This window comes from Nipponia nippon, unplaced genomic scaffold, assembly GCF_047370975.1.
Source record: "Nipponia nippon isolate SJK-2023a ecotype South Korea unplaced genomic scaffold, ASM4737097v1 scaffold_16, whole genome shotgun sequence".
NCBI classification, from domain to species: domain Eukaryota; kingdom Metazoa; phylum Chordata; class Aves; order Pelecaniformes; family Threskiornithidae; genus Nipponia; species Nipponia nippon.
Genome location: NW_028262332.1, coordinates 10,810,013 through 10,830,606, shown reverse-complemented (window position 1 = coordinate 10,830,606; position 20,594 = coordinate 10,810,013). Strand labels below are relative to the sequence as shown.

The 20,594-nt window shown below is 39.7% G+C and overlaps 1 protein-coding gene across 2 annotated transcripts in view; it reads left to right on the top strand.

Annotated features, from left to right (window-relative positions):
- The window catches only part of TTLL11 (tubulin tyrosine ligase like 11), a 56,714-nt gene that overhangs the window by 23,247 nt on the left and 12,873 nt on the right, over positions 1-20,594 (top strand). The window lies entirely within an intron of this gene.

The following is a 20,594-nucleotide window of genomic DNA, read 5'->3' as shown; positions in this document are numbered from 1 at the left end:
TCCCTTCGCAGGATCACAGTATGTATTTTTATCCACGTCTGTAATAGGCAACATGGTCAGAAAGCTTGGCTACACCAACCTGAGGAGTGAAATCTGCATCACGTACTCGTATAGGGTAAGGGGCTGAACTGTGCTGCGTAATGTTTCTACAAAGAAACTTATATAAAGCTTGTATGGCATTAAATTTGCTCTGGATGTGCTTCTTGCAGCAGAGGTGCTGTTCGCAGCCTGCTGAAGGTGGCAGAAGACTTGAGCTAAAGGAGATTTGCACAATTAAATGAATGGTCTAATGACACCGAACAACATTTAAAGTAAATCAATATTACTTATGTAAACAGCAGTTTAATTAAGATAATCACTGATGCAAATCATAGATGTGCCTCCAACAGAAAATCCATTTTAAAAGGCTTCGCAAACTTCTATTTTTTGTGCCTAATTTTGAATCTTTATAGTAGTAAAAGGTTTTCATTTCGGTGTTTGTTTAATTATTGGCAATTTATTCTCCTTAAAATTGCATTAGATTTGAGGAGCAAAAAGGAGTCTCAGCCTTGAATGCAAATACTGTATATTCTTCACTGGATCTTAGATGTAAGCTATGTTACTGGTGGTATAATTGCAAGCCGTGAGTATCATTTGGAGCGGGTCTGCTCTAAATGTCTTAGGAAGATCATTTATGTCATCTCATCAGTGCTAATGACCTGCTTTCCTGTCCTGTCAAAAATATTTGTGCCCTAGTTTATTAATGCTAATTAATCCAGTGATAATAAGAGACTTCTTCATGTTTTCGTTGCTGTTGTTTATTCTGTGTCCCAGTATGATCTCTTGCATTTACATGCCTAGTTTCTTACATATGTCAAGACAGAAAATGAGCATTTTATTCTTTTGACAAAGAAAGCATAGTCTTATGACGTGCTTGTCATTAGAAATACGAGTTGCTCATGGAATAAAATCTGCTTTTTACTTGCTAGAGATGATGAAGGTGCAGCCCCCTAAGTAATAGAATGACTTTTATTCAGCACTGAAATAGCCATTGACGGAAGAAAGAATTGAAACACTTTGGAAATGAAATGTAATTTAATCTATGGCTGTTGCAAAAACAATCTATTCATTGTGCCCACAAAAATGAGTGCTTTTGTTTTATTACCTATTATGGTATTGCTGTTTCATTGCGAGTTTATCTTTTCTTGGGTGCTGTTCTCTGTACATACCACTTCAGTGGTTTTCTATTTGAATTCAGCCTTGAAATTTATTTGTGATGTTCTGATTATTTTTTCCTTCTTTTTAAAATACGTCAGGTACAATTCTCTTCTCTGGATTCTTTGGCTCTAGCAAATGTCAAATATGATTAACTAATTTTCTGAGCAGGACGAACCCCAATGTGGTCTCTCTCAAATTTTTGCAAGATCAGCATGCAAACAGTGGCTAATGTCACTCTGTTCAGAGAGCACCCTGTAAATATTAATGTATGTCGGTTTGACTTTTTATCTCCAAGTGTTATGTAGTTAGGAAGAAATTCCAGTCAAGGTTTTGTAGAACTTACTACATAAAAGATCTTACTCTTTTCCTGTACAAAACAAGATGGTTCATTTTTTTCTACTGTGTGGATTACACATCTTTCTCACTTTAAATGGTTTCTTTCTCTGATACAGGACTAAATTAGTAGTTCCTAGGAGGAGAATATGTGAACTGTATTAAATGAAAACATGAATTAATTTCTGGACATTCTACTTATGTACTTTCCACCGTAAATGTAACTTATGTTAAAGTGGCAGCTTCTTCAGGAGATGTCTCCTGCTGCGCTAGTGACCGCGGGTCTAACCTTGTCTACTGAACTGCAAGAGGAATGTGGGTCTTTACCTAAACAGGCCTATCAGTAATGCTACTCTGTTGTACGTTTCAAAGACATTTTCCAAATCCTAATGCTATTCTTAATTTCTTGACATTGAGGGGCAATTTTGTACTTCCTTAAAGAAAGAAAAAAAAGTCAGGAAATCACCTGTGCAGCTGTATTCCATTTATTTTCCAGACATTTTTTATTCGGTTTCATAACCTCCCCTGATGTTTGTGTCATGTTTAATGGAAATATGAAAATATACTGTGCAAAGGTGTCTCGAGAGTATGATTACCCTAGATTTTGATGATGATAAAGTCATTCTTGCCATTGATTACTGTGTTTATCTCGCTATACACATTCTAAGGTTATGGTTGTGTGACAGGGGTGGTTTAAGAGGGTCAGAGACTCAGCGCACAAACATATGGAGAGACTGAAAGGGAGAATACTGGTGTTGCAGCTATCACTGATCAGAGAAGAATGCCTGTTCTTCAGTCTTGTTGTAAGCTATCTTAGTTTCTGCTTCTGTAACCGTATTATGTTCCACAGGGATTCATAACTCAGGGTTGTCAGTGCCTTTTGCATTATATGGGGTGAGTAATAAATATATATATGCTTATAAAAATAAGCGTGTAATAAACCTAGCTATGGTAGTATCAGTATTGTGGTTTCCATTTGCTAATTGACTTCATGAGCTGACTGCTAGAGCCTTGGGTTGATTCCTGTATGCCTTTGCTATCACTTGGAAGTCTGGTCAGGTTTTCAGCTATTCAAATGCTTCTCAAGCACCACCTTTTTATTCCAAGCCTTATTTTTGCCCGAGAGTGTATAAACTCATATGCGTGGCTTTCTTGAGATTGATCTTTCTACTCCGGTTCATTTTGGAGGCTGACACAATTTTTTTTCTCCATCAGTCAAAATGACCCTGCATTCATATTCAGGATCGCTCTGCCAAAGCCCTTTGGAAGTACATTGAATTAGACCCTTTCTCTTTCCTAGAGGGCTTTTTGGTTTATTCCTCCATCAGGCAATCTGCCAACTTCAGTATCAATTCTTGTCTGTTACATTAGCCCGTGCGGCTTTTGATGCGTTAGACATGGGAGGGAGACTTTTAGATGTGATGCTTGTCAATGCTACTTGAGTTCAGATTAGTGAAACATGAACTTTGCTTTTCTGTAGTTGGGGAGTATTTATTTCTACTGCTATTTCTCATCCTGCTCAAGAAGAACTAGCCTCAACTACTCTGTTCAGTTTTGTGAAGCAAATGTTAGAGGTGCCTTGATCTTTGCCCTCTCTTCTTGCTTTTCCAATTATTTATCTGCTTCATCCTTAAGAGCTTTTAACCTTTTTCCTGTTGATTAGGATAAGCCCTGTTGGAAGTTCCATGAACTACAGCGTAAGATGTCCCTCCGTGAAGGGGAGGATCTGGTAGCGCTTGACTCACAGAATACTTCTACGCTGGTTTTAAGAGCCACTTAGAGGAAAGCACCACGAGAGTGGTACTACAACACCAGAAAATACAATCCTGAGTGCAGAACAGTGGCAAATAATTTGAATGTGCTGTGGCAGCAGTCCTGACGTAGAAAAGAAAAGAAAATCTCCTGATAGAAAGGTCAGATGTTCTAGTTTATAAGTGGCTCTATTTCACACGTAATCTGAAATGTTTTAATTGACTAAAACTGTGTAAATACACAAGCAATAAGAATGTTTCCTCAAAAATAGCTAAAACCATATCCCTAGCATAGTTACAGTAGGAATTCAGTAATTCACTTCAATGTTTTTCTCTATCAAACCATTACAGGAAAACTTGGTTTTGTGAAAATAACTCTGGACTAGGACATAAAAGATGCAATTTCTGTTCCTGATCCAGCCAGTTTACTCAGTGACCTTTAGACAAAATGTTTTCCTTCTGCTACCATTTTCATTCCGTGAAAAGCGGATGATGCCTTGCTTCTCCCATGCGTTGCCAGTCTTTCTACATTATAGTATTCAGGATATGGCCTGTTATTATGCTTAGTAGTATATGAGGTCAGTTTATGTATTGTTGTTATAGAAAAATACTACAGAAAAGCTTCACTTTTCTTCTGTGCAAGACTCTAGGTCCGATTCTACATGCTTCAGTAAATATCCCTGGTGGTTACTGAGGTTTGCAAAGCATTCTTCACATTTGGTCAACCTGACTGTCATTAGTCATCTCTTTATCTTTTACTTTCTCCCATACAGAGTGCTTAGAGTCATTGCATTTTCTATACAATATCATAACTTGGTGCATGGTGTGCTATTTGAATATTCAGGATATTAGGATTTAAAAAAGGGGACGCTGGGAGGGGACACGGCTGGGATAGCTGCCCCCAGGGCTGTCCCACACCGTATGGCGTCATGCTCGGCGTGTAAAGCTGGGGAAGGAGGAGGAAGGGGGGACGTTCGGAGCGATGGCGTTTGCCTTCCCAAGTCACTGTTACGCGTGATGGAGCCCTGCTTTCCTGGGGATGGCTGAGCACCCGCCTGCCCATGGGAAGGAGGGAATGGATTCCTTGGTTTGCTTTGCTTGCATGCGTGGCTTTTGCTTTACCTGTTAAACTGTCTTTATCTCAACCCACGAGTTTTCTCACTTTTACTCTTCCAATTCTCTCCCCATCGCACGGTGGGGAGCGAGCGAGCGGCTGGCTGGGACTTAGTTGCCATCTGGGCTTAAACCACGATCCATTGGCGTGCACACAAACGCAGCACTGAGTAACCCTGTGCTTGACAACACGTTCATTTATGATTATTCCCATTTTAACCTTCACCACTGCAAAAAGTGCTGTAATACGTAGTCCAGTTCTGCAAGTTGGTCTGTGTTTGCTCATATATTGTACTCTAAGCACTAACATCTTGAATGTAAAGACTGTGTTTTAACTGCCACATAAAGAGTGAATTCAGTCTTATTTTGAGTCTCTTGAAATGATCCCGTATTGAGAGACAGCTGGAAGTGGTTAGAACGTACTAAGAAAGCAAGCTGATGACAGGCCCGGTTAATTTAAAAATTTTAATGGACAAGAATTGATACGGGTTGCAGAATTTTAAAAGGTTTCATTTTCAGCACTGTGAAATTAATTGGTCCAAAACCGTAGTATGCTTTTGCAGTAATTGGCATGCTGCAGTGCCCCTTGCCCCGGTGTGAACCGAAGTCTGGGTTTATGCTATCAAATTGGAAATGGAGACCAGTTTGTCCAATTGGACTTGAATCGCAATGTTTCGAGATGCAGCTAATCTAATTACATTTTTATTGACATCTCTTTTCTTTCTTTTTCTCTCTAAAGTGTCTAGCAAGCAACAGAGGAAGGATTGAAAATAAGCTGAGCAATGTGACCTGGCAAGAGCGTGTCCATAAAATCGGAACTTTCCGAACATTCTGATCTATCAAAACGTGCTATAGCAATTACACCTCTTAGGTAGTCACACTGTATTACATTTTAAGTTGATCATTAAGAAGTCTTTTTGCTTTCTCTTTTCTTATGATGATTTTTAAATGAAAAGAAAACCTTTGTGATAAAATACAGAGACAAGGAAGGTTTTATCAGAATATGTCACTTTTCTCTAGGCTTTGTAGTGCAGCCACAAAAGTTGCTCTAATCTTCAAGGTTTGCCCAAGAAGAAGGGAGGTCAGGAATAAAGTGGGGTGGCTGCTTAGTCTCCTTCCAAATGACATAAAAATGAATGTGGAGGCAGCGGGTCTAAATAAATCTTTGAATTCAGTTATTTGATTAGAGATTATAAGTGAGTCTTAGTGGTAATAGAATCTGGCGTAAGGCACGCTGTGTTTTGCATCCGTCGTACCGAGCAGTAATGACTGGATCTTAAGGGTCTTTTCCAACCTTAACGTTTCTATGATTCTAAGAGGAGTCCCGTTGACTTCACTGAGCCGTAGTAAGAAGCCTGGTAGCAAGGCTTCGCGGCACTTGGCAGCTGTTCCAGCCTCGTTCCATAACGGACAGCGTAGATGTTGGAGCTCCTTTGGTGTGTGCCCCTGCTTTGACTGAATTCTAACAAAGCAACCTTCTTTTGTGTTGGTTTGGTTTGGTTTTTTTTTTTTTAAACGTAAACTCAGCGATACTCCAAAGCATTCCTGGAGGCTTTGCTGCATACAGATGTTTGCTGGATCCAGCCATCGCTGATGGCAAGCTTCAGCTGAAACCTGTGAAAATTCAGATTAAGCATGGTCAGAAATTTGCTCAGGTTACGTTGGATAGGATATAAAACAAATAGCAACTTCAACTTTATTCACCAAGTACTTAAATGCATACTTAAGTGTTTTGCGGAGTGAGCCCTCTGTACCTCTGAGAGTGAAATGGCTGTAGCTGTTAAGGCCATTCACTTTCTACCTCAGAGGTAAACTGGCTTGCAAAAATAATATGGTAGAGCAGTCCTTGGTGTTCTTAGATGTTATTTCCACCATTCAGGGCTCCTTGTATGTAGCCTTCAAGGCTGACATCTCTCCAGCCTGAGAACTAACTAACTAACTAACTAACTAACTAACTAACTAACTTCTCAGGGTTAGTGTTTTTGTGTTGGAACAAGGGCTTAATTTCCAACTAATCTTCAGTACGTGGCTCAGGTTGTTTTGGGCATCTAGGCATCCATCCAGCTCTCAAAGTGTAAGACATTTTGTCAGAGTGGGTTAATCTGGACTAACTCTTACGTTGAAAAACTGTTGTGTAGTAAAAGGTAAACAAATGTATTGGTGGCTAGTGAATCCACTGAAGAGGTACCCGGGCAGAGGAGAGCATGGCTTAGCCCGCTGCCGACCTGGACACAGGCTCTTCAGCAACGCTCCGCAGGAGGTAGTAACTTTCTGCTTATAAAGTTGATTTAATTGAAATCTAATTTGTTCCTCGTATAGGGAAAGAAAGTTTATTCTGCCTTCTGTACTCTTTCTGCAAATGCCGTCTCCTCTCTCCCTCTGCTAGGCTGCATTCGTCGCAGCCTGTCTCGTGCAAAGAAGAGGAGGAAAGCGGGCGGTTGTTTCCTTTGTTAAGGAAACTGCTTAATTTTTTTAAAGTACATTTTTAAGGGGTAGTACTACATCTTCTTTCTTTGGATTTGCTATCATTTCCTCTTTAGTTTTCAATACAGGAAAGCTGTTGTCTTTTGAAGTTAAAACCACTTTTTTTCTCTCTGTCTTAAAGTATGGGGCAGAGGCAACATCTGCGTGCCTTATCTGCCCAAGAGGCTTCGCTGAATTCCCGTGGTCCTCCAGGGAAGGTGATTAGTAGTTAGGCTTGAGTGCAAATTGGTTTTTTCCTGACACTTCAATATGCTAATCATTTGAGCTGAGTTTCTGCTATCAGCAAAATCATCTTCACCTTTACTTACCCTATAGCTTGCTAACATAATCTAGTTTTTGGGTGGTATTGTGACGTACTGCAGGAGTAGTGATTCAGCTGCACTCTTTAGTATATAGCTTTTTATATTTTTTTTTATATATATACTCTTCAGTATAGAGCTTTTTCATGGCTTTTGTCTACGGCACAATTTCCATTATTAACCTGCAGTTAAATACTTCTTGAATGAAATTTAATTTTCAAAATGTTAGCTTAGTTGCCTTGTCTAAAATTAAGGATATATGTTTATTTAATTTGACATCTTTTCTCTTTTACCTTCTTGAATGTATGTTTGTGCTGTACAGAAGCAACTCTGCTTTTAAATTAATTTTTCCAGTTGGTCTATAATGTATAACTCCAGTAACTTCTAATTTTTTGTAATCTTTCTGAGACTAAATTACTTCCCACCAGATAGTTTTCATAAAATAAGTGTATAAGTATTTACTATAAAGATAAATTGTAGTGTATATAGTGCGTATTTGTCTATACACGTCTGTGTGTACAGCATGCCTATGTGTTTCTTTGTGTAAGGTATAAAAATGTCTTATTTTGTACTTGTCTCTTTGCCGTCTTTACAGTCTGTACGTTATGCGTACCTAAAACTAGGACCAGCTGTGAGCGTTTTGGTTGCATGAAGTCTGTGGGGTGAGCCTTCAGTACTTCGTCTCGGTTTCCAGTTCTCTCTTTGTAAGTCCATGCGACTGCTGAGTTGCAGTATGTACTTCATGTTCTCTCAGGAACGGCACAGCCCACGAACAAATTGATTTAAAAAAATAAGATGTCACGCAACCCAGAAGATGTTACAACAAATCGATTAGCCAAGGGCATACTAAGGTACATCACCTTACTAATAAAAGAAACAAGTCGTTTCTGTGGAGTAGGACTCCTGGGCCACATAACAGTGTTTTGTGAAGGTAACAGTAAAATGGAATAAATGAATGCACAGGCGTGGATCATATCCCTGAATACCAGTGGAAAGTTCTTACATGCACATGCCTTCTAGGAATTATTTATTTGCAATGTATTTAGATGTCAGGGTTAGGAATGGGAGAACTGGTAGCAAATAGTTGTCAATCGTGGTGCAACTGTGAATTATAGAGCAAATTGAATGATCTAATTACCCCATGTTCTTATAAGAAATAATACGGTTCCTTTATGTGTTTTCCTTTGATGCAAACCGTTAATTCACTGCTCTGTAACGTGAAAGCCCAAGCTGGGTACTGTTAGTTTGAACAAAACACGCTCCAGTCTTTGTTTATGACGGACCGAAGCGACTGGTGGTGCTTTCCCTTGGCCGCAGTGTGTCGCAGCCGGCAGGTTTCGCTGACTCGGATGCATGATTTGGGGAGAGCACTGAAAAAAGTCAGCTCAATTCTAACATTAATTGGAATTTTAATGGAAGCAATTTTTTTCTGCATGATTTTTAGATATTTCTAAATATTAAAAATGAGAATATTGTCTGAATGAGGTTATCCTGTTCTTTTCGGTCTGAAGAGTTTCATTGTGTTGAAAAAGCTCTCTTGCTTTTAAAGGGTTTTGAGTAAACCTGGTAAGATACTTGCAGGGAGATAGCAAGGATCCTGTTTTTCATTGCAAATTTAATTTTGCCAATTTTCGCATGCAGTCATTAATTTTTTTTCAGCTGAAGTTGCTGAGATCTTAGTTCTTTTTCATCCTTTAAAATAAAGAATTGCTAGGTTTTTCTTTACCCCACTAAGCTCTGAAGTGGGCTATCAAAATGTGATGTAGGGTCTTTTTCCTTCCCAAGAAAATACGAAAACCAGAGGGATTAGAGACTTGGTAGTTTCTGGACAAGTATGTCCTGTAAAATGTACGTTGTGTGACAATCCATAGAGGAGAACCAGGAGGAGAGAGAAACAAAATCAACCTAAGGGACCACGGAAGTGGAAGACAGGGAGAGGTGAATAAGACAGAGATTCCCTGAGATAAAACCTGATAGAATAGGGCAATGTAAGCATTTCCTGTTAATTAGACTTTTACACACGGACGCTTAACTGGAAATTGTTCCTTAGATTCATTCAGTGGCTAGAAAGTGCCAGAGTTTAAATGCAGATTACTAATTTGCGAAAGCAAACTTGGCTGTGCTTTCTCGGGACGTATTTCAGCACGTGCACTGCTCCGTGCTTTGTACGCGGGTCGGTACGGTGCTACACGAGACGCGTGTTCACTGTTCCGGAGCTGGAGCCCTGCTTTAAGTGAGCAGCCGTGCCTGTGCCGCCTCTTCCCCCGCCGTCGGGGACGGACCCGGTGCCGGGACGGGCCCAGTCAACCGCTGTGGAACAGCTATGGCAGGACAGAGCCGGGAAGTGGGGCCAGCTTCTAGTGCTGATATTTTAAAAGTGTTCCACTACTTTGCTGGAGAGAAAAATCCATAATTTATGCTAACAATTTAATATAAAGATATATAAATAATAAGATTTTTGAGGGTATTTTTAATATAACAAGGGGGGTTTAGGCCTGAGGAAATTATAGCAATGCATGTCAGACATTCTTACATGACACTCGGTACGGTATTGGAGTTTAAATATTACTGCACTCCTTTAACATGTCCCCACCGTTGCTGGGTAATGTGTAAATGCTAATTATTCCAGGGAGACTTATTCGGGCACCCGTGGGCACGATGTTACTCCTTTTCAGAACCAGTTTTAGTTGAAGCACTTAAACCTGCAGTTTTGGCTTTTTGTTTTTCTTGTGCTACTTGACTTCCATTCACCGTCTAGGTCTTCCTCCCTCCGCCCCGTGTCGCTTTGAACTTCCGTAGATTCTTCCAGCGTGGGATGGTATTGACGGGCTGCTTTGTAATAATCTCTGGTAGCTGCTTTCCTCTCTGGAAGAGCATCACTTTAAAATAACAGGGATATACATGACAGCTGGAAATACCAATTTTTTTTTTTGTTTGTTTTCTTTCCTTCTACAGGAATACTGTGATTGGGACAAAGTTGAAAATAGTATCTTTTCCTGGCAAGATATTTACTTTTCCAGACTTTTTCTTCTGTTGTAACTACAGGGTAAATGCAAGCATGTCTTTTGCTAGCATTTGGTCTTAAATAGCCATGGGATGAGAAGTGAAGGAAAAATGGAGATTATTTCTCTGATTTTTGCAGGAGCTTTATTATTCTCATCATCTTCAGGCCATCAGAAAGTTACGTGTTTGCTGATACTGCACATAATGAGTATGAATATTAGATCATAACCATATCTGAGAGCTGTTTGCTTATTCCCCTGTTTATACTCACACAATAATGGCGAGGGAGTGCAAAGCGAGTTTTTAAGGGACAGCAAAATGAAGTGCTTGGGATTTTGGCTTGACTTAAGCATAGGCATTGAGCAGAAAAATAACATTTTCCCTCCTACAGATATCCTTCAGGTGTCAGTTCTGCAGGATCCTCGTTTTATTACATCAATCACAAGCAGCTTAAGGCTTCCAAAAACATCGTCACAGACAGATGTTGAGCCTGTCTGGGGATTAGAAATATCCTCTTCCATTAAGTATAAATTAACTTAATCACCAGGTATGAAAGATAAGCAGCATAAACATCATCCCCTGAAGCTTTCATTAAAATTAAAATTCTATTTAAAACTAGGCTCGTATTTTCTATTACTTGATCCCCCTTCAAAGAGATTATATCTGCTGTAAATTTTTACAGTGACAGAGTGACAGAAATTAATGTATTGGGGGCAGTGGTGTTCTCTATAATTTAACTTCTGCTGCAAGTCATCTTCTAGCAGGAGAGATGATTGGCTTATTTTTAAGTAATAATTGGTCTCTAGTCTCTGAAAAAATTAGAAAGCAATAAAACTGCCTAGCACCCAGTTGCCACACAATGAAGGCACCAAGCCACATGACTTAACAGCGGTGTCATCATCAGCAGTGTTATTTTGTGTATGCAGAATTCACCTGCTTTAATAGGAGGATTACTGCTGATAAAATGCAATTGCACTGCTGCTTTTTGCTCCATCGGATGACAGGGTAAAGCCTCTTTTCTACCCTGGCATCATCGTAACTGCTTTCCAAGAATAATTTCCACAGGAGAAGAAACACCATGGGGTTTAGGTTTTTGTCTGTTCTACTGTAAGACGTTTGGTGGTCCAATTTAACGTTGGTTTCAATATATTATCAGGCTTTACAACTGGTTTGCCTTTGCAGTATCCTGTATTACTATTTTTAAGGCACGCTTTTCTAAAGAAACAAAGGAAACTGGAGAAATAATGAGGCACATAAGTACCTTAAAAGCAAATAGTGAACACAAATAAATCTACTAGGAATAATAAAAGCTACCTCCACAAAAAATAAAGTATGGGGGACCACATTTAATGATCTTTGTTCTAGAATAATTTTTTGCTACCGTGGAACAAAGTCCTTCGATGCAGGTTTTGCATTGCTTACGCATTATTTCATTATAGTAACGCTGTATTTTCTGCGGCACTCAAATAGATGACAGGTAATAGCATAAGCATTCACTGCTTCTGTTACATTAAAAGTAATAAATCTTTAGCTAATGCAGACTGATATACCATTATTCTTAAAAAGAGAAAGTTGGAAATAAAGAATCTCAATTAATAATTAGGAAATAACTGTTTTTTTCAGCACATTGCACCTGAGACTCCTCAAATGCATTTCTTCGCTTTAATGATTTAAACTGTGTATTAGGGAGTGCTGTAGAAATAAAAACAGAGGTCAAGTGCAGCTATTGCATCCAGTTGGATGGTCATCCCAGGTGTGCAGTACTGCTTTGTATCCCCAAAGGATGTCTCTCCTCTCTCTGGTGTGCGGCTGTACGGATTCCTGCCAGCACCTAGTAAGGGAGGAGTTTAACAAAACCAGCTTTAATCACAGCATCGCTGGTGAACACTTACCGTGTTGGATAGCAGGCTTGAAAGGGTTTATTGGCTTGAGCTTTAGTTTAAATTACAGGGGAATTAACAGCCTTTCTGACTTCTGATTTGTGTAACAGGCTTGTAGAAAACTTAAACACTTTTCACACATGTTTCTTTTTAAAACACCCTAAAATTAAGCCCTTTCTGATCTGCAAGATACTAAGATCACCACCACCTAAATTGTCTAGGAGAACAGATTTTTCAAAGGATAGTGGAGCAAATCCTTACTTATTAATCAGGGCAGATCAAATCCATTCCAAACTATGGAGAATTCTTCAAATAACTGAATGACCCGACCTTTGGGCTTCTCAAGTTTCTCTGAACCGGTGGTTTCTCTGGCTGGGTCATCTTCTGAATTCTTTCCATGGCCATGATGCCAAGGGAAGGAGGTAAAGCTCTCTTGTTCCCTGTGCTCTGGTGGTTGATGGATTGCTGCAACGGTGTTCGCTGTTGCCCATATTGTGATTTTCTTTTTTGAATGGAATCTGAAAGTTTATTTTTATTATGGAAACTAGAAGCTATTATTTCTGTAGCATTTTTCCTTGCAAAAGTAGACAAGAGCATCTGGAATGGTATCATCTAGGAGTGCGCAGAAGCGGCCGTGTTTGTGTAGGCTGGAAGTGGGAAGTTGAGGGCAGTGTGCCTCCGCACCCTCTCCTGTTCCAGCAATTCCTCTGGGCAATGCACGATTCAGGCAGGAAAGGCTCTGTACGTCTCCTTGGAAAGGGAAGTGTTAATCCGTGAATAATACGTATCGATAATTGCAGTAAGCGTATCATTGCTTGTGTGGCTATCGGCCATGTTTCCTAATACAAACTGCGTTTCTTCCTAAACAAAATGGGTAGGGCAGCACGTTAGCTTGTCTTAGGTTTCGAGTTTGAAGTGGAGGCTCTCGTCTTCTCTGCATATGATATGAAAATGTCGGTAATATTCTCATCCGCCACTTTGTGTCCTTAGCGTGGAGCAAGTCAGGATCCACGCTAAGTTTCTACACCTTGGAAGCACTCATTTACAATGTGTTGAGGCGGCAAACTTTCAGAGTCTTCCATTTTCTTTCACAAGGTTTTTAATCTTTAATGAGAAGTGTTTATTTTTATAATAAATCCACCCAACCCGAAGAGGCAGCAAAACATCCTTCTCAGAAGGGGGACTGGTGTCTGTGGAGCTTACAGAGTATGATACGTGGTAAACAAATAGTGCTCGTGGGACGGAAAATGGAAAGCCTGCAACTGGCAGCTGCTGTGCGTGAGGGCTGCTGCGACTGGTGATGGTGGGCTGCAGGGGCTGCCATTTCGCTTCTTCACGAATCTGATAAATGATTTTGGTCTTGTTAAGCAAATGGCAAGGCTACGGAGTACATTTTTAATTTCTCCTTGGATTCGCCTAAAATGTGTTTGCCAGCTCTCAGAAACAAACTCAGTGTGCTCCATTTCTTTCACCCTCCCAGCGCGAATGCAGTATTAAGGATATTGAATATTATTACTCTGTGGGAAGGAAGAGAGGCAGGTTTGTCCCAGTGCCAACGATAACCTGAGAAGGAATCTTAGACAGGCAAATCCATGGACTATTTCTTTCGTCTTCATTTGTCTTACCTTTCCTTTTTCCTTTGTACTTTGCAAATAATGCCAGTCTTGATATCTTATCTTGATATCTTTATCTTACCACCTCCCCAGATCTCTTTCACCTCCACCCTGTACTGTTAATTCTATTCTCCTAGAATCTGACTTCCTTCAAATCCTTCACCAAAACCCATGTCAGTTGAAACATCAGAAGATCCCTCCAAATTATAATGTTATATTTACAAGAAATGTCAACACATGCATATGGTTAGAATGAGTCATCATATGATCAGATTCTTGACAACCCCTTTAACGTTTTCCCCATACCCCATCTGTCTAATCCCTTGTCCCATCCAATCATCATATCTTGCAAAATATTCAATATATGCTTATATTGAAGGTGCAGGCCAAGTTAGACGTGGTCATGCTCATGATGAGGTTAAAATCTAAGCGAGGTGATTTAACTGCTTTATTTCTCTAATTGAGCTATGGATTCTTTTTTCTTAGAGAGATGGAAATTGTAACTGCTTTCTGCACTTTCTGCTGCCAGGAGACAGGATAGCTGCTGCATTTTCCAAATGTATTTTGTATGATGTGAAGTTAGTTGACTGCCAACAACATGCTGATTATCAATCCTTATTTTTAATGTGATTGATTCTGCTCCTAGAAATATGGACTCTTTACTGGGGTTGCTTTGACTGCCTCAAAGCATTCTCGAAGTGTTGAGTAAACTGTGTAAGAGCAATAATGTTTCTACCATAACTTCAAAAATCTCTTACTCTGTGGGGTTTAGTACTCTTTTAATACTTTTATCATTGTGCAGCTTTATTATTATTTTGAAAGGAGGAAATGCTAATGCTACTGATGTTTTTACTTTGCCAGAGGGTGAAGAAGAGATGAATATTCAGTTTCTTCAAATGAAAGTCGCAAGTGGCCGGCCCGAAACAAAAGATGCTCGTTATTCACGCAACATGCAGTCAAACTCTGAAACTTCTCGCTGTCATGTACTGCGAGTGCTAGAAGTCTCTGTGTGTTAATAAAAGTAATGGGATTAGTTCATAAAAGAAAATTCATGAATGATTGATTACGCAAAGGCACTGTTCTGGCTTTGGCTTACTGTTCCCTAAAACGATTTACTTGGGTGAATGAGCACACAAATGTTCATACCTACACACCCCGGTAACAGCACCTATCTGTTTCTTGGGAGGTCCCTATACTGGGGCGATAAATGGGTGGATAGATAGATGCGTCGTGCAAAATATTCTCTGCTTTTAACTATGTTAACATAGTCCTTGCTTTGAGAATAGCGGTTCAGCTGAGGGAATAATTATAGCTTCAGAATCCAGCACATAATATTTTCTTTTATTAGGTAAGCAGTTGTCAGCTGATACAAAAATTGCTTAATTTTTACTTCTAGCAATGCCCTGAATGTTAAATATATCAAGTGAGCATTCTTAGAAATATTAATATTGCAATTCCTACCTAATTTTACTCTGAACTTGACAGTTGAATTTTATATACAAGTATACAAAATATTGGGAATTCTGAAGCCTTTAAATAGTAGCTGCAAATTTGTTTGTCCCTTAGCAACTTGTATTTGCATAAAGATTAAGGCCGGTCAGAATGAAAGGGATAAAACATAGATGGAGGAAACATTAATAAATTAGTAATCATGTATAAAAGATAAGTAGTCTTAGATGTCATTTCCATAAGCTTTATTAAAATTGAAATTCTTTTTTAAAGATGCAGTTAATATTGTCTCCACAGTTGATCATTTCTAAAGAGAGATCGGTCATGAGCTGCAGAATTAGAGAAATTAATGTATTGAGGTCAGACATTAGTATGTAAATTAAGCTTTGCTTTTATTCTGTATGGCAACATAAGCATTACCTTACATTTGACCTTTCATTCCTTTAGCCTGACTCAGCTGTGTCAGTCAAACCATTAATTCTAAGGAGCAGCTTTAAAGTGGGGGACTCAGCTTTCTTCTCCTCCCCTGGCCTGGGGCAATCCCGGGAGAAGGGAGCCAACGGAGGAAACCTGTGCAAGTTTCTCTTTCTGGAGATTTGCTTCAGCATTTTGGAGTTTCCGATCCCTTCCCCACGACTTCACTGCAGCCCTTGTCCGCAGACATTTTGCAAGGTTTTCGGGCAGACTAGGGCCCACCCTGAGAATGCTGTGTTGTACCCGGCCTCCCACGGTGACGTCCCGAATGACACAGTATGTATGATGGTTCTTGGAAGTCACTTTTGGGAGTAGGAAAGATCTGGATGGTAAATATGCGTAGGAGTTTTTAGTGACCCTTTGAATCTGACAGGTTGCACTACGAAAATGTGTACTTCTACATTTTCCAATTGACTGATAAATTAACGGTGGAAATGGAGGTGGAAATCCCCCTTACGTTTTCCTTGTCGCTGGACTTTGAGCTGTACTTCTGCTTTTTGTAGCTGTACTGCCAATGCTTACGCCGGTCTTTGATTGCGTGACCCTTGGGGAGTTATGTCATCCGCTCGCCCTTATGGTGTGGCGATGGCAGATGGCAGCGAAACACAGAAGAAATGTAATGGTGCATTGCAAGCGAGCGTAATTTATCTAGCGCTGGGGCAAAAAATCCGTTGTGCACTGTTTCCTTGCAAAAATGTGCAGATGACAGTAAAATTCTCATTTTATAGATACCAAGTCTGGCTGTAATATACCTAGCTAGGCAGTTTTTCTTAATTAGACGTGTTGAGACCACACTGAGATTGGGTGCATACAAGTGCGTTGAGTAGATCTACAGAAAATAAACTTTTATTGAAGTAGCGTCTGTGGTAGCAGGGGAGAATTATACTGGGACTACAGTCAGTGTAAATGCTTGCAGTTAAGGTGGGCGTGCAGAATGGGCAAGTCTATGTATCAACTCAGGTTTACAGATATGGAGAAGCTCTTGCGCAGGTTTGTTTCAGAAAGTCTTTGTTTTATTAAAAGTGCAAAATACAACTTTCACTTTAATTCAAATTATATGATCAAATTAATTAAGGTCTTTTGCATTAGAAAAGGAAACCTAAGGAAATCTTGGAGGAGAGAGGGAAGCTAATGAATGAAAGCAAATCATTAAACTTTATAAAAGCAATAACCTGTAAAAGCAAATTAAGAAGTATATTCTCTTTTTTTACTTAATGGATGTACAAGATTTGGCAATAAAGACTAGAATTAAGTTTTCTTGTTCTGATTTAAATATTTTATAGACTTTCCCAATGTGTAAGTGGAAAGGAATGAGACATGCAGTAGCATACAAAAAAAGCTGGTTTTATTTAAAAAATACTTTTCTAATATGAAATATGGTTTCAAGAGCTATTTCAGTAAAAGTTTGAAATGGGAAGCTGGTTTTGAGTTTTTATCCGTGACCTCAAAGGCAGCTGTAGAAAAGCTTTCCACAGAAAGGAGGGGAAGAAGGAAATTCTAGGTGGTAATTTAGAGCTCCTGCTTTATTATACTCAACAATATTTTTTCTTTGACCATAATACAGTTTTTTCCTACAAACACAATTTTCTATGATGCTAATACAAACTAAACATATTCCTGTTTAATAATTTGACTGTGTCCGTTCCACCTCAATCAGGGAGACAGAGTCTTCTGCAGCTCCCAGCAGTAATGTGTCTGTCGAGTATTTGTTTGCCGTTATGGTTTGGGTGTTCTCTTCATGGCCATTTCACGTTTCTTTTGAGGATGGGGGTTGAAAAATGAAAGGCTGAACAAAACCTCTTTTAAACTGCTGTACTTCCCGAGGAGTTCCAGGCAGTGTTGTTTCAGCAGGAAGGAGGTACGGATCTGCAGATGAAGACTGCGCTGGGAGCCGTTGTTCCACAAGTCAAACCTCCGTAGCGCAGAGTGGATGGACAAGACTCCAGCCGCCCTCCCGCGCCGGGCAGCGCCGGCACCAAAGAGCCCTGGGGCTATAATGAATTTGCCTGAAGCTGATCCCTTCAACAGTGTCTTCAGGATTTTCTGTAAAAAATGAAACCTAATGAAACTTCCTCCGCTCTGCTGGCATCTTTTAAAGTAAAGCTTTATATTTGTTTAAGTGAAAACATTAATGATGAATGAATAATGTACAATCGAAAACACTCTTGAATTTAGAATGAGAAAGAGTTCAGGACTTCCAGGCATCATTAAAACAAGAGTTATGTTACAAACAACCTTCTGTTCTGCTGAGTACAAGGTTTCACGTTTGGTCAAGGTCTAGTTCAACTGGCTGAAGACTGGAATTTTTAACTTCATGAACAGACCTTTTAAGATTAAAAATAGAAGCCTGCATGCTTATTGTTTCTTGGCTCTACATACTCTTGCCCTTTTGGCAGCCAGAGGGTACTCGATGGCGGTGAAGCCACCATCCAATCTTACATGAGAAAGAACAAAACTAATAATTTATTACTATAAGATTTACTTAACTAAAGACAAAAATAATATTATTTTTGTATTTTGCTATCTGCAGCAAAGAGGAAGATTACCTAAGATTTTTTTTTTTTTTTAAGGACTTTTTAGAGTCTTTTATCTCAAAAAATGATCACATTTACAGGTGCTCAATATCGATGAATGTAAGTGTGGATACAAACGAAGTACCATTATTTTAGAAGTTTGTAACAATAGTCTTAGAAAAACAGATGCTTTGTGAATCACGGCGCGACAGCCCCATCCAAGCAGCAATGGCTTGGGGGTTGTGAGTGCTTGAACACCACAAGAGGCTGAACACGGATGCTTTTTACAAAGAACTGTTGCAGCCTCTGCTAATGTTCAAAGTTCATCTGAATGAGCTTGGAGCTGGCCTTTGGTGCAGGGAGAAGTTCCCAGCCTCGGTGCTGCACTGAGCAGCGGCGTCGCTGGTCACAGTTTGGGCAGGGCCGCAGCGACGGTGAGCTGCTGCCACTTGAAGGTAACGGCTGGAGGTGTGAACGAGTTCAGAGCCCAGATTCAAGCAGGGTTGAAAACTTGGCCCCAAAGAGGTCCTTTAGAAATGAGAGATTGCAATTTAATTCATACTTATTACAAATCTTTTTTGGCGATTATTGCTATTTTTTTCTGTACGGGCCCTTTGTCTTACAGTTGCCATACATTTATTTTCAACATGCCTCTCACTAGAAGTTAAAAGTATAACTTGGAAGTATTCTATACTGCAAGGGGACGCCATGTGGCAATGGATTAATGTCTTTCAGGGAAATTTAGTAGAAGTGAGAGGTTACAAATCCCGTGGGGATATTTGTTATGGATGACTGACGACAGGGTGGTTGCACGAGGGCTAAGGAAATCTGCTGCCTCTTGCAGTCGAAGTCGGAAGGTACAGATTTACTGTAGATTTGACTTAATAAATTTCACAGCGCTGTGGGTGGATAATAACTATGTTGATTGTTATCCTCTGCTGGAACAGAACTTTCTGAAGGACACTAAATCTGCTCGGGAACACAAAAGATCAATGTAGTAAAAGCACTAATTTTTTTAGTACCAAGTGTGAATTATACTTATTCTTGATGATGGGTACTTAGAAAAACGACTGAAAAGAAAATGAAAACCTGCATATGCTTAGTGCGTGCCAAATAATTACCATCAGCTATCAGACTTTCTGAACTTACGAGAATAGCAATCTTGAATTTTCTCTAGATATGTCAAACATGGAAAAAAAATAACAATATGACACGCTGAATAAACATGTAACATTTATTTCAGAACGTCATTATCTCGATCAGCTTTATTTAGGGAATTTGGCAACGACAATGAAGATGAAATAATGTATTTTGACAGTATGCACAGAGGACTTGAAGAAAAAATAATGGGATTGCACAGAAATTGTCTTCTGAGTAGTGCCAGTGCGCATTTATGTGAACCGTGTTGCTTCTGAGTGTATGGTTAGGATTTCTCTTTTGCAAATATATCTCACTGTATACTGATCAGGGAAGGTAAAAGCTTCTAATCATTATTGGAAAATAAGTTTAAATATCATTAGATTATTACAGTCTCTAAGCATTTCCCATGAAATATTCCATGAAATTCCATGAAACTCGTCTTTTTTCTACACACCTGTATTTGTTCGATGCTGATAACACCGAGGTGCAGTTCCTATCTGGTGCTTCCTCGTCTGTGTGGAAGAAGTTAGCCCCTTACCCCTTGTGAGGTTGTAAAGACGTTTTGAAAGGAATATGGATGTTCTACAGCATCACAACGGCTCTACGTCGAGAAAAACAATTTCTGTGTGCTGGGGGGGAAGGTTGAAATGCACACCTTGAACAAGATTTTCAGAAGTGACTACTTGTTGTCAGTGTTGCCATTTTGGAATGTTTTATGTGAAATAAATTTAAGGGAATATGATTTTCAGAAAATGCTGAAGAGCCATATGGACAATGTAAGGTCTTAAATTGTCGTAATTTTGAGGTCCTAAAAATCACTCGTCTTTTCAAAAAGTACTCATTTTTATAATTTTGTAGCTGGATTGATGGCCATCCCCCTGAATTTCTGCACACTGGTAATGTTTTCCATCTGTTTCTGCAGCTTGGGCAGTGCCCCGAAGGTACACAGCTAGAATTTGTTGTCATTTAATACCCGTGTAGCAACTTGCTGGCCTCTCCCTAGGATACAACAGCCGAGGGGCGATGTGAAGAGAACCGTGCAGGGTCAGGGCAACCACGCGGTGCTGCGGTGACCAGGCACCTGCTCGCACCTTCCTGGGGTGGCAAGCCCAAGATGTTGAGAAAGCAACAGTTTAGTATAAAACAAGATTTCAAAACTTACAGAAAAATGGTATGATTGTGCCCAACTCCTGGTCATTTCCAGGGGAGTTACGAGTTAATGGCAGCTCTCACAATTAACCTGGTAACGGTGCGGCATCTCTTTGTCAATCGTATTTATAGGCGTTATTGCTGGCATCAGAACGGTCTGCTCGCTATGCTTTTAAATACTCCTATGGCATCATTT